At 42.8% G+C, this 14,969-nt stretch overlaps 1 long non-coding RNA gene across 1 annotated transcript in view; it reads left to right on the top strand.

Moving 5' to 3' along the window:
* Positions 1–1,165: 1,165 nt before the first annotated feature.
* The window catches only part of LOC134476285 (uncharacterized), a 46,056-nt gene continuing 32,252 nt past the window's right edge, over positions 1,166–14,969 (top strand). The window contains exon 1 of the long non-coding RNA XR_010047865.1: positions 1,166–1,412. This is a non-coding gene — a long non-coding RNA (uncharacterized LOC134476285). The remainder of the gene's footprint in view (positions 1,413–14,969) is intronic.

Below are 14,969 nucleotides of genomic sequence, written 5' to 3'. Positions count from 1 at the left end.
TGCAGTGATTTCTTGTTACTGTTATTGTGAACAATTACTATTGGTAACCTGCAGTCTTTTGCATCCAAGTATACCCTTTTATGCCCCATATTGTGATTTTTGGGGCTAGGATTTTGAATAATTTTGCTCGCCACATGGTTCTGAGGTGTTGCCAAGAGGGGGCGTTAGGGTATACCGCAAAGCTAGGCCAAGGAGGAGGTTATGCTCCTTTCTGTGACTACTTGTGCCTCTCTGAACATTACCATAGCAGTGCTTCTTCATTCTGCAAGTATCAGTGCCACCCTGTAGCAACAGCTGAATCAACTCTTCAGCTTTTCCAGTATCACAGAACCAGCCTCTTCCTGCATACACAGAGGCATCAAATAACTAGTCCTCATGGATCTGAGTTGCCATTCAATGGGACACCTCCACCTACAGCCAAGTAGATTTATTCCCCCAACTCTTGGTGGGGGAGCTCTCCTCTCAGTTGCTACTTCTGTGATACCTTAGGATTGTTTTTTGACATTCCCATGAATTCTCTCTTGCATGAATCCCTGGTGTGGTTTCTGTCTCCAGATCAGATGTTGTCTAATACTCTAGCAGTTTTCTGAGGCTTAGTTCTGGCCAGAGTTGGGGATCCTTTGGGGGTCAGGATAACCTTTAAGCCTTTCTCCTTAGAGTAACTTTGCTTCTTGTCATGGAAACCCCTGGTTGAGCATGGTATATTAGTCTGGTTTTCATTATTATAGTGAAATACTTGAGGCAGGCTAACTTTATAAAGAAAAGAAGTTTGTAGTTCACAATTTTGGAGGCTTAAAGTCCAAACCATGTGAAGAAGGCCGTCTGGTGGTTAGAGAAAGGATCGGATCTGGAAACAGGAAAACAAAGAGGACTGGGGCCCCACAATCTCATGAGGATATTGACCGGCGCAGCTCCCCAATGAGACAGGAAACACTTCAGGTGGGTAACAGGAACTGCCAACTTTATTGCTGTGGGTTCTGGCTTATATATCTGACTGTAGCCAATCAGGCTGCCATGAGGGCTGCCACGAGGAGGAAGGGCTGGAATGAGACGCAGGCTCTGGCTAATATACTCAGCTGTGGTGAATATGAAGTGAGTACAGGGTGACTAATTTGGAGAGGGACGTAGTGCATTGCGGAAGCTGGCGTGGTCCTTAGTCCCGGGTGGGGTATGGTATGTTGAGCACCTGCGCCCAACAGATATACCCCAAATTATCCTTAGGATTCTGCATTGGGCTCTATCTCTTAAAGGTTTCACTGCCTTTCAATGTTGTCGCCCTGGGAAACCAGCCTTCTAATACATGAACCTTCGAGGGGGACATACTTAAATCAGACATGAATCACAGCCCACGTCAGCCCAAGCTTCACTGTGAGCCTCTGCAGATGTGAAGGACCCACTGAGCCTTTCCGATGGTAGGTCCACATTACACAGAACAGGGTGGGGGCCTTTTGTGTGCCAGGAAAACTTGCAGTCAGCTTTTTATTGTGTTTAAGTAGAATTCTTGCTTTCTAACGCCAGTGAAAACAGAGCACTCATTTGCAGATCACCAGACTTCCGGGGAACCCACTCCTATTTTTCTCTCCTTCTCCCTCTTTGCTGTGCGACCCTCAGCCACTGTACTTCCCCTAACTTGCTTTGTCTTCCTCTAACACTTGTCTCCCAGCTCTAGGTCTCTTCCTCTTGCCTCTGGGAGCAGAAGTCAGTTTGTCTAATTCACAGGTACTCTCCAGCAACTGGACTCACATGGCCCACTGTCCACTGTACTTAGCAGTTCGAAACCTGACTCTCTCCCTTGTCTTAAAGGTTCTCTGCAGGGATTTTCTAAAAACATGCCATTTGTTGTCTCAAACGACCAGTGGGCTACAAATGAACAAGCCATTATCAATCTGCTTTTATTCTATTACGTCCCTAATGGTGGTGTGGACAGGAAATAGAAACAAAGATGGTGTGAGCCCGGGAAGGCGGTGAATCTATCACAGGGCCTGGTGTTGGGGTTTCGCCCAGCCTGCTTTGTGGATTTCATCTTACTTCATCAGGGCCCCAAGGAGACGGCAGAGTCAGCTCCCAAAAGTGCTGTAGCCAAAGCCAAGCTCTTCCATTCCACCCCAAAATGTACCTAGCTCAGCCTCTTTCCCAGAGTTCCCCTCCTGCCCCAGATACTAATTGCGTTTAACTGATCCGCAAGTGAAATGTCCACACAGAATTCCATTTTAATTAGCGAACCACACTCTCTGTGCAAATGTGCTCAGAGGAGTCCCATTGCAGCTGCAGGGAGATGCTAATGCCGGGGCCCCTTGATGTTTTTCCGATAGCTTTCAGCTGCAAAAGCACTTAGGCAGAGTGCCAGGACCATCCTGTACTACTGTGTCACTGGGAGACACCGACTGGTGAGCAGTTGGTCTTTCTGTAAGTTTTCTGAATTTCTTTACATTTACTTTTGAACCCCAAATGTGTGTTTTCTTGTCGGGGTGCCCTGAGAAGCAGTGGTGTCCAGGATGAAAGAAGAATTACTCCACCGACTACTTTCTTCCCTCTGAGCCATGACACCCCAGTACTGAAAAGGATTTTTAAAGGATTTCATCCAGCTGGTTTATTGTATAACTGGGAACTATGGCGGGTCCTGTTTTAGCTTGAACCAGGGCTGGAATCTTCAGGGAAGGCCTCCCTAGTGGTTGTTGATGCCACATACACATTGGAAGCACCTTGGAGCGTTAAAAATCGCCATTGTCAACCTTCATCCAGAGCAGCAAATCGGACGTGGAGGGAATTTTTCACTGATAGTTCTTCAAAGCTCTCTGTTACAGACTGAGTTTTGTCTCCCTTAAATCCATATGTTGAAATTCTGGCCCTTAAAACGTGACTGCATGTGGAGACAGGGCTTTTAAAGAAGTAATTAAGGCAAAATGAAGTCGTATGAGCGGAGCCTGAGCCACCATGATGATTGTCTTCATAAAAGAGGAGTTTAAGATAGGCAGAGGGAAGGCTGTGAAGACACTGGCAGAAGACAGCTGTCTGCAAATGATCTCTTTCTTTCTTTTTTTTTTTTTTTTTTCTCTATCGGTACCGGGGATCAAACCCACGATTGCCTGCTTGCAAGGCAGGTGCTTATGCTGCTGAGCTAAATCCCCAGCCCAGCTGTCTGCAAATGAAAAGACAGGGCTTCACAAAATAAACCATGCAACACCTCATTTCAGATTTCCAGCTACCAGACTGCAAAAACACATATTCTCTTTGTTGTACTTTGTTACACAGCCCAAGCTGCCGAATACATTCTCCAATTATTTCTAATGTGCAGGCAAAACTCATCACAGTGGGTAAGTAGGGAACCAGAAATTTAAAAGGAGCTGGTGAATTGGTTTTTTGAAAAAAGAATTGAGTTTTTTTTTTTTAGCATTCTTGCCACAACACCAGACTTCAAATGTTGAAATCTACCAGGATAATTTGCAAATGGTAGGTAGCAATGGTAGTAGCAATCATTTTGTAGAGAAGAAGTGTACCTAAGCACAGGGCTCTCACATTTTCATGTATCTAAGCCCCCAGGTATCCCTTTTACAATGTTTCATCTTCCTTTCTCCCTTTTCCTCCCTCACCCTCCTCATCCACTTTCTTCTGTTCCTCCTTCTACCCCCACCCATGCTCCTCCTTCTTTTTAAAGTCACAGCCTAGACACAACCCAACTAGTTCCAGAGTATCTCTGGTCTTTTTTCTATTAGCCAAACTGCACACAAATTTAAACATAAACATCTAGAGCAACAGAATACTAATTTATCAATCAGTGCTGGCTTTATCCAAGTTCTCTGTCTCATTTTTATATTGAGTATTTGTGGAATTGTTTTACGGAAGTTCTCTGTATAACTGTGTAGGGAAGAAACTTGAACTTCGGTGGAAACTACACATCAGACATTGCATACACTTGCAGAGTGTTTTGTTCTGTTTTTGTGAGATATTGGAACTTGTTATGGATTAAATTGTGCCCCACTCCACCAATTCCTGTGCTAAAGTCGTAGCTGCCAGTACCATGGAATATGATCTGGTTAGGTAATGGCATCACTGTAGATGTAGTTAAAGATGAGGTTGCATTGAAGCAGGATGGTTCCCTGGCTTATCATGCTTGGGGACCCCATGAAAATACAAAGTTTGGACACAGATGCATGCAGGGAGATGAAGGCACAGATCAGGGTGATGCTCTGCAGGCCAAGAAACGCCAGAGCTGTCCAGTGAGCTACAAGAAGCGGGGTGAGAGGTGGGGAGCAGGTTTTCTTTCACAGTCTACTGACTCCTTGATTGTGAGCTCTCAACCTCCAAGGCTGTACAATAATATATTTCTGCCTTTTAAGCCACCCAGGTCATGATGCTTTGTGTAAAGCAGCCCTTGCAAGCAAACACATTGCTCTGGGGCTGCTTTAACCTATAAGTTACAGATAACTGGGAGTGAGGCAAAGCAGTTCTTATCTACAGACAGGCCACAACACCAGACTTCAAATGTCCTGTCTCCAGAGGTGTGGTTACCTTCTTTTCCCACAAGAAAGAAGTTAATTTTATGTCTAGCTGCACATTCATTTCATTTCATTTTTTTTGTTTCTGTGTCTGTTCTTTGCTTTGTCTTCTGAATTTGTTGCAACATCTTACTGATTCCCTTACTTGATCATGAGTTAAACAAAAGTTTTATTTTTTAGATGTTTAGATTATATCCATCTTACAGTCATGAGTTTACATTTTTTGACAGAAAATTGTGCTTTAACAGTTGCTTATTACCAATTAATTCTTCCATGTGTTTTATGCATCAAATACTTAACTCATGTTCTCTTTACTGTTTTTTAAAAAGTATTTGCATCTTACTGGGAAGGATCTGAGAGAAAGGAGATGGAGTGAGGTTAGATACCAGGTGCCAAAATACCTGTTTAGTTCTGGAGTTTAATTAATATGCAACAAGATAGTGATAGTCTATAGCAATTTATGATGTATTTCAAAATAAGTAGAAAACAGAGTCTGAAAGTCCCTAACACAGAGAAATGAAAAATGTTTGAGGGGATGGAACTATTATACTCAGATGTGATCATTTCATGTTATATGCATGTATCAAATTGTAATTATGCCACAAAAATGTATGAACACTGTTTGGTGAGTGTATCCCAGTGTGTCAGAGACAGACTGAAGAGGAATAGTAACCTGTGGATACACTGACTTTCACTAAGCATTTGAGGACTCGGCTGGCACGGGGGTGGCACCACTTCCTGTTTCCTCTCCGTGCTGTCAGTTATAGAAGGCAGACTTTGGCTCTGCAGGAAGGTGAACTCACTAATCATCAGAGCTGTCTGAGACAAAATGGGCTGCTTGGGAGTGACGAATGTTTTGGTTGGGGTTGTGGCAGGGAAGCGGGGGGCGTTTGGCTGTCATTTCAGGGGATGTTGTATCCGCATGGGAAGATCAGTGCTCTGGCTGAAAGTTTTAAGTTGTTTCTACTCATGTGAATGAATGATTCAAAGACGCAGAGACAGACGTTAACACCCTCTCCTGCCTCCTCTCTCGCTTTCACCTCTAGGTCTCCGGCCTTTGCTAATAAATCTCCAAGCCCTCACTTGCTTTAGCAAAGAAAGAAAAATTCTAGTCTTTCCTCCCTCCCTCATCTGGTTTCCAGCCTCTCAATCATTCTCTCATCTTCCTTTTGATCTTGAGATGTCCTTTTGGGAGAGAGGGCCTGCTTTCTCATCAATAGCTCAGTGTCACCTGCTGCCCACCAGACCGAGGCAGGATGGAACATTTGGAATCTTTGTCCTCTGTCGGGGTCCAAGTCTGGACCCTCCTAGTGCAGCAGGTTGTCTGTGACAAAGATGTCACTGGTTAAGTGGCTATGAGACACTGTGGATGGGCTGTTACTGCCTGACACCTGTCTGGGGCAGCCATCTAGCAAAAACTCAGAGGGTATAATTAGTGCCATACGTGTGCTGTCTAGTGTCATAATAAATCTTCCCGCAGTGGCTTCTCATGGGCATTTTCTGATTCTTGGTGCTCAGCTTCATGAGTCCCCGATACTGCTTCCCGGGCATGTCATCGTTTTGCAAGCTATAATTTGCAAACGAGAGAGACACCTATTAACGTGGAGCCAGTTAAGGTTATACCAGTGATTTCATTACATGCCATACCTCTTGCAGGTATGTAATTATGCAGTTAAATAAAAGAAAAAAATTGCCAAAGGCAGTCACTTGACACAGATATATAGTTCCGGTTCACACAATTATTGATGCAATTTTATTGAAGAATTGATTAAAAATCATGGTGTGTCTTCTGCTGTGTACGTGGGGATCCAGATACAGTTTCAGTGCTTGAGATTCATATATGTAATACAGATTTACATTAGATCTTTAAAACATGTTAATCCAGCAGGCAAAAGGTCACTCCTGCTGTGATGGAAGGGGGAATCTTTATCCTTTCAGGATGCTACTGTTATAGATCATGCTTGGATTCAAAGATAATGGTGAGATAGAGACTTGATCAGGGGCAGAGCTAGTTCTTTTTTTTTTTTTTAATTTTTTTCTTTAAAGAAAAAAAAAAAAACAAAACAGTATAAGGGTACAAGTAATACAGAATTACCAAAAAACAAAAACCAAAACCAAAAAAAAATGGTAAGAAATCACTAGTTAATAGATTACATATTGTCATCTTATAAATAGAAGTTCAAGTTACAGGATTAAAGCATACAAAGTGGACATTCAAACAGTGAGACTGCAAACAGTTGTGTTCAATGATCCAACCAAAAACTTAATAACATGGTCATCTATCTTAACACACCTAAACACACTTGCAGTTGTATCCTTTAGAGCACTTTTTTTCTCTCTCTTTTTTACAACAAAATTTACACATTTTGGGTTTTATTACTCCCACAGTTCTTATTACTTTTTTTTTGGAAGAGAATAAAACCAAATGTGACAAAACAAAACAGAGTCAGTCAAAACAAAGGATGGACATAGCACATGATGTAAAAACAGAATAGAAGGTAATCAACACTGGTTACCATAATGCCTCTTGCTACCTTAAAAAGAATTGCCTATATCATCAGGTATAATAAAATTGAACAAAACAGTACAGAACAAAACCAATAAAACCAAAACATTGGAGACATTACAGGACTTCAAAAGAAGATAATAGTCAAAGCAGAATGGGCATCATAGTGAATCTTACTGCCTTCAGAGTAGTTGCCTATACCCTCAAACTTGATACTATCAAACAAAACAGAATAGAGTAAAATCAGTCAAAACAAGATGGTGAGAGCAATACAGGGCTTCAAATCGAGTTAATAGGAAATCAAAAAAGTTACTATAATATATCCTGCTAATATTTAAAAAAATTTTTTTCCCTTAATTAAAAAATAATAAAAAATAAATAAATTTAAAAAAGAGGAGATTGAGATAAAAGAGGACATAACAACATAACAATACAGGTCAAAGCATGACAATTTCACCACCCTAGTGCTTCACCACAAGATAACCCGACTTAATAGTAGTTACCATAGTCTCTCTTTCCTTGAAATAATTGAATATAACTTCGTATACTATAGCATCAAACATATCACAACAGTATGAAACCATTCTAGAGGATGAAAGTATCACAGGGTATTTAGAACCATTTAGAAAATGAACAATGGTTTCTATATTATCTCTTTGCCTATAAAAATTTTTGTTTATACTATCACATACAATAAAATCCAGTAAGCTACAACATGATAAAACCATGGAAACAGAAGAGCAACAGTTTGGTGGTACTTCAAAACAAGATGATATTAAATCAGCACTAGCTATTATGATGTCTTGTTTTCTTCAAAATAGCTGTTCATATCATCACAGGCAATAATATCAAACAGCCCAGAATAAAACCATTCCAATTAATGAGTGAAAACTGTATAAGGCTTCAAAGCCACATAATGGGGAATCATGATTCCCCGGAGCTAGTTCTGAGTCCTCATTGAGGCAAGTCTGGGGATCTGGTTACCTGAAATCTGCTCTGTAGGCTTAGGTCAAGTAGATCACTGCCTTGCTGTTGAATCCACCAGAAGGACAGTTAAACAGCAAATCCCAAGGTGGTCAGCCATCTTTCCTCATCACTGGAAGAAGAATTCTGTCTTAGGTACTTTTCGTCATTGCCGAGACAAACTACTCAACACTCAATTTAAAGGCAGAAAGGAGGCCGGGGATTTACCTCAGCAGCATAAGTGCCTGCCTTGCAATTGCAAGGTTGTGAGTTTGATCCCTGGTACAAAAAAAAAGGTTCATTTAGCTCATAGTTTGCAGAGGTTTCAGTCCCTAATTGACTGGCTCCAAGGCAAGGATGGCACACGGTAGAGGGGTAACGGTTCATGGTGGCAGAAGACAGCAAAAGCAACAAGAAAGTACAAGACAAACCTCCTTCTGTTTCTTATATTACTGGGATATAATACTGGGATTGGTGCCAGTGGTGCCAGTCCAATCAGTGGACTGATCCAGTAATCACACAACATTAATCCTAGCATTGTATTACAAATCAATCACACATGCTAGAGTTAGCCATCCCCGAGAAAACCTTATTGACCACATGAGGCAGGGAGGGGACATGCAGACACAAATCATAACAAACCACTTTCACTTTTCCCCGTGGGCCAGGGCTCCTCCTGTGTGCACCAGCAGCCAGGCTGAGCTCAGTGACCACGGGAGTGTGTTTTATTGAGTCTCCAGGGCTGGGAGTTCCTGCCTTTTCTGCTTAACTCCTTCCTGGGAAACACATGTCACTAAGCCCCAGCCCTCTCAAATGACTGTTTATTCCCTCGTGTCTATTACCTCTCAGTTACAATTAGAAGAGTCGCTTAGAGAATTCCTCTCCTAGGAGATGTGTAGTGAATTATTCCAGGGCACTTTCGGCTAGTCTACCAACTCAAGCAAAATTGCTAGTTCCAGGTACATCATCATTTAAAAATGTTTTTTCCCTTTCAAGTGAATATTTAGCTCCATAAATCATGTACCTCAAAGAGAACCATTTTCATATCTCATGAAGGTCGCTAAAATAATTACCTCTTTCTTTTTAAAAATTTGAATATATATATTTATTTCAGAAATCATGATTCTGACAAGCTCAAGGCAAATGGACTTTTTATAAGCAGTCTTAGCTCCCCACTGGTTTACAGGATCATTTTTGAGCTCACAATCATCCTTGAGCTTTGAGCACAGGAGCATCTCCAGTGGTCATTGGCAGGAACCCCTAATGAAGTGCACCCAGGTTTCACTGTTGTGCAGTTGATATCATGCAATCCAGCCCTTTAGTTTAGTTTTGATATTTTCCACGTGAAAATAGTTCAGGACACAGTAGGGCTCTGCAACATGGTGGAACGCACTCAATTTCTAGTTGATGAATTCAGAGGTACATTTTCTGAATGTTCTTTAATGGAATATGGGAACAACAGGGTGTCAGGAAACGTGGGCTTTAGGCCTGACCTTCCCGTGGCTTGGAATAGAACTGGTGTCTGCAGGTGCTCTTGCCAAGCTTCCTTGTCTGTGTCAGGTCTTCCTGAAGATCAAGGGGAGACTTCCAGCCAGGCTCAGACCAAACTCAGAATAGTTTTTAAGGTGGTTCCCCCGGCAGCCTCTGTTATCAATTAGGTTACTAGAGAGAAGAAGGACTGCTTGCCATCCTAGGGCAAGGCTATTAATTCCTGTAAAAATTTCTATGGTTGTAGTGTATAAATTATGTCTGGTTTTTGGGGGAAAGATAGAATGACACATATTTATATCTGAAGAGCTGTATTTCCATGCATCAAAACAGGAGATATACTGAAGTTTTCTTCCTTTCTTCCCTCTTTTTTTCTTTCTTTTTGAGACAGAGTCTCTATGTAGTTCAGGCTGGCTTTGAATTCATTCTATAGTCCTTGAATTCATGGCAGTCCTGCTTCTGCCTCCCAACCTCTGGGATTACAGACATGCACCACCACAGTCAGATGGAGCTTTACGAACTTGGATGCTGGGGAAATGCATGAAAACACGGCTCGTAAGACAGAGACTCAGGATGATAATGTAGCCATAGTGACACAGATTCCATAAGGGTGGCCTAGAGATCCAGTAGCCAATGCTGAAATGGCTGTGACATACTGAGCTTGTTTCCGCCTGTTGGGAGCCCAGTCTGGGGGAATAATACGGACATACAAGCAGAAGACGATAGTCATGTAAGAGGATAAACCACCTATTTTCATATCCAACTATAGCAAGTTTTCAGCTAGTAGCCAGATCACAGAGGACAGGGTTGGACTCCAAGGGTAGGGATGGGGCCTGCAGATGCAAGGTGGGTGCCCAATTCCCAAGGAAGAGCTGCAATCCTGGGTAAAACAGGACCTTAGAACTTATCCTCAGCACAATCGCTGCCAGGGCAGGGCATAGGGCAGAGCTGCCAAAACCTGCTCTTAGGCTTTCAAAGGGAGGTTCTAGAAAAGCTGGGGCCATGCCCAGCTCTGGTGGGTGTCTGAGTCTTCCAGCACTCCTGCCTTGGAATTGTTTGCATGACTTTTGAACACATCTTGCACTGTACTCAACTTTCTTGGAGCTGAACTTAAAAAAAAGTGTCCGGAGTTTGGAGAGCAGGTGTCTTTCCCAGGCTAATATAAAGCTGCCAGAGATTGAGGGCACGAAACTCTCATAAAGCTTGCGGGAACCATTCTGTGATTGAACTGGGTCTGAAGATTGAGTCCAACAAGAAGTCTTCATTATGGGTTTCTTCTCCTGGCTGTCTCTTGATGGGCTCTGGGGACCGAGCTCTATTAAAGTCCTAGCTGGAGATGGAGCTGTCCAGACAACCCCAGTAGCCTGCCTCGCTCTTTCCTAGTCACTGCTGCTTAGCGAGAGGAAAGCCTCTCCCCCACAGCCCGGCTCGGGAATAGGATTGCTTTTTGGTTCATTTAGTTTTGTGCTGTCCACTTGGGGTTTGCATGAAGTGAGATCTGTGCTTACTTGCTGGTACAGCAGATCTCAATCTAGCTGCAAATGGGAATCACCAGAGGAGTTTGGAACACAGTCCTCTGCCAGGACCAGCACCGAGGGTGCTTCTGATGCAGTTGCCAGGCATTGGCATTTCGGATGGTGTGGATGAGGGCTGAGTTTCAATGAGCATCTCTGTGTTAGCCACTAGGTTCCCCGACCAGTGGTTAGTGCTGACAGTGGCTGCAGGTAAGCAGATGACAAGTAGAGGGTCTTAAAAGGGGGGCCACTGACTGCTACTCTCTGGGGGCCCTAGGAATCCCACTAAAATATACATAAACACCCCGACACAGACAGCTTCATTCACCCTCCCACCAGGAGGCTGCATCGTGGTAGGAGAGGAGGCTGTGGACCACAAAGCCCTCCCGGCCAGGCCGCGGAGGAGTTCGCAGTAACATAGCTACCTTCTTCCCAGCCTCTCCTTCCTGCTCTCAACCACCATCGGATCACCTGTGCTCTTACAGTACGTTACTGAGCAGAAAGTAGTATACATGAGAAAGCCCACACCCTGAGTGTGTAGGTAGATGAGTTTCCATCGTGGGCCTAACACACACATCGAGAGAGAGTTCTAGAAATAGCTCCCCTGTGCCCTGGGGCCAGGTGGCAGCCTGTCTGGAGGAAACCTCTGTTTCGGTGAGAAACCCACTGTCTTTTGAATTAAATTTCACAAGCCAGGTGTTGTTTTCTCTGGGTGCTTTCTGATTGCTTTTCCTTCTTTCTCGATGTTTAATCATGAGGTGTTTTGAAGGGATTGCCTCGGGGTTATTCTGTGGGGTTTGCTCAACTTTTTTGTTTAAACCTGTAGGTTTGTGTACTTGTGAAAGCTAGATTTTCAGCCATCACTTTTGCGGGTTGCCCCTCTGCCCTGGGTTCTTTGGCTTTTGCTTTGGAGATGCGAAGGTGAGTTCTTTGGCATTGTTCTACGGGACTCTGAGGTTCTGCACCCCCCCCCCCCCCCGCCGTCTCTCTTCTCTCTGTTCACATTGGATATTTTTCTATTGTTCCATCTTCCTGTTCACTGCCGCTTTCTCTCTCTTCACATTCTGCCACTTAATTCACTGACCAACCTTTTAACTTTCGTCATAATCTTTTGTTCTAAAATTTCCATTTGTGTCATCTTCTGTCTACTCCTTATTGAGGCTATTCCTTTGTTAAGCCTTCAGTTATTTTTTTCCCACTTGATCCAAGAGTGAGTAAAATTGCTTATTGAAGATTTTTAATATTAGGTTGGCATTAAGCTACTTGTTTAGAGTTGGGTGTGGTTGGCACTGTCTGTCATCCCAGCGCTCTGGGAGGCTGAGGCAGGCAGATCGCAAGTTTGAGCCCTACCTAAACAAGTTAGCAACATAGTGAAAACCTATGTTTAAAAAAGTACAAGGGCTGGGGACATAGCTTAGTGCTACAGCCCTGGGGTTCAAACTCCAGTATTGGAAAAAAAAGGAAGGGGATTTGTTTAGATTATTTAATACTTCTGTCCATAGTTTTTTTTTCCCATTTAATTGGAGAAATTCTTGGTTCTTGGTAAGGCGAGTGATTCTCTCTTGAGACCAAGATATATTATATCTTGCAACTCTGTATCTGCAATTTTAGTTGGGTTTCTCTGATACTGCTGGGGAAGGGGAGGTGTCCCCTTGATCCATAACTGGAGGTGAAAATTCAGGCTCCATTTAGCCTCCATTGACATCAGGATGAGGGGCTTGGGGAAAAGGTTCCTTATTGTTTCTGAAAAGAGACGGAAGTTTCTGGCTCACATAGTGCTGGGGGAGCTTCTTACCACTTGTCAAGGATCAAAGTCCTGGCTCTCTAACTGTCCCCTGCCAACCTTAGCTTAGCAGGCACACTGGAGAGCTTTGTTGCCATCTCATGAAGGTGACACCCCATGCTCCACTTGGACTTTATTGATATGAGTGGGGGAGGCCACGGTTTCTCTTCTGTCATATTTTATTGAGGTTGTGTGGCTATCATCTGCAAGGTTTCTGTCTGCCAGGATGTCCCTTTCCTGTTCCTTTGGTTAATGTTACAGTTTGGATCAACAATGTGTCCCTACAGGCTTGTGTGTTCAGAAATGGGCCTTTTGAAGATCCCTGTGTTGATCCACTGGTGAGTTTGCAGATGGAGACGCTGTTTGTAGAGGCTGGGGATATAACCTGAAAGGGTGTATTTGTGTCCTGGCCCCCTCTTTTTGTCTCTGGTTCTCTTTGATCATTCAGCTTCCTGCCACCAACAGGTGAGCTGTTGTCCTCTGCGATGCTCTTATGCCCTGATGGTTCCACCTTGCAGCCAACTGTCCATGGAGGGAACATTCTGGAACTATGGGCCAAATAAGCCTTTTCTCCTTTAGGCTGTGTATGTCAGCTATTTTGTTCTAGCAATGGACAGGTGACCAGCGCAGCTAAGAACTCGGGTTTCTGCGAGGGCTTCTGTTGGTTGTACCTGGTGGCATTTCCGGTTGCTGGTTTCTTAGGCTCTGGGTCTTGGATGTGAGACAGAAGGGCACCCCGAGAATTCATGACCACATCACGCCCTGGGCCCCAGGCCTTAGCCCATCTGCCTTTCTTCATCTTTCAGAATCTTTATGCATTTCTTATCTGTGCAGTGTGCAGTTTTTTAGTTGTAGATACCAGGAGAAACACAGGAATGTATGACCCCTCCATCTTTTGGGACATTTTATCTCTCCTTTATTTTCAAGGCATATTTTTGCTGTGGACAGAATTTGAGGTTGACAACTTTTTTCTTTCAAGCATGTGAAACACACAATTCCATTGTTCCTCGGCTCTCATTATTTCTAATGAGAACTTGTTCATTGTTATTCTCCTGGATACAATATATTTTTCCCCTTATGACTGCTTTTTAGATTTTCCTTTTACCTTTGTGTTTCAACATTTCATTTTGAAATAGTAAGGTGCAGATTTCAATTGCACTTATCCTGGTTAGGCTTTTGCAGAGTTTGTTGAAACTGTGAGTTGATAACTTTAATTAATTTTGGGAGCATTTGCCTATTATCTCTTCAAATCTTTTACATATTTCTCATATTAAAATGTCCATTCTGGGGTTTCTTTCTGGGGCTCTTGTTATGCACCTGAAGTTGACCCCCGAGTCCTCACCCTTTGCCCCCTTCCTTTCCGGGCTTCAGGTGCCGTGGTCTCTACTGCCCTCCCCTCACGTGAGTCATTTCTTTGACTGTTTCAGTCTGTTATTTACCCCATCTAAAGAGGCCTTCAGTTCAGATAGTGCACTTTTCAGTTTCATTTTTCGTCTGTGGAAATTCTTCATCTTCTCATCCAGTTTGCTGATACTGTTTTTTAACTTATTTCTCATATGTATATTTGTTAAAGATACTGTCTAATTGTTCCAACATTGCAGCATTTTCTGTAGGCTTATTGTGTTGACTACCTTTTCCCTGGTTGTGAACCACACTATATAGAATGGAATGGGATGGGATGGGATAGAATAGGATGGAATAGAGTAGAATAGAGTAGAATGACTTGAAATGGACAATATTGGGGTCCTGCATGTGGATGTCCAGGTGTTTCAGTGTATTTATTGAGGGTACAATCCTTTCTCCACTTAATTGCTTCTTCATCTTTGCCAGAAATCAATTGTCTGTTATGTGGGTATCTATTTTGGGACTTTATATTGGTATTTTGGTGATTTTTCTATCTTGATATCAATGCCATTTTGTCATGATTGGAGTAACTTTGTGACAAGTCATGGGACTGGGGAGGGTTGGAACTCTGATTTTGTTCCTTTAGCAAAGTTGTTTAGACTATTCTGAGTCTTTTCTATTTTTTACAGAAATGTAAGAATCAAAATGTTAATCTTTATGAAAAACGATGTTGGCAGTTTGATAAGGGATCGTGTTTTCTGATCTTTATTATTTTCTTCTATTTGTTTTTGGTTTTATTCTTTTATTTTTAATTTCTCAAGGAAAGATATGAGGATATTCCATAGCTTTCTTGTTTTCTAATAAATGTGCTTTGT

The sequence above is a fragment of the Cavia porcellus genome, unplaced genomic scaffold (genome assembly GCF_034190915.1).
Source record: "Cavia porcellus strain 051 isolate PalLab524CR breed Dunkin Hartley unplaced genomic scaffold, mCavPor4.1 scaffold_6, whole genome shotgun sequence".
NCBI lineage: Eukaryota > Metazoa > Chordata > Mammalia > Rodentia > Caviidae > Cavia > Cavia porcellus.
Note: the sequence above shows the minus strand (reverse complement) of the source record. Positions and strands in the feature narration are given on the sequence as shown.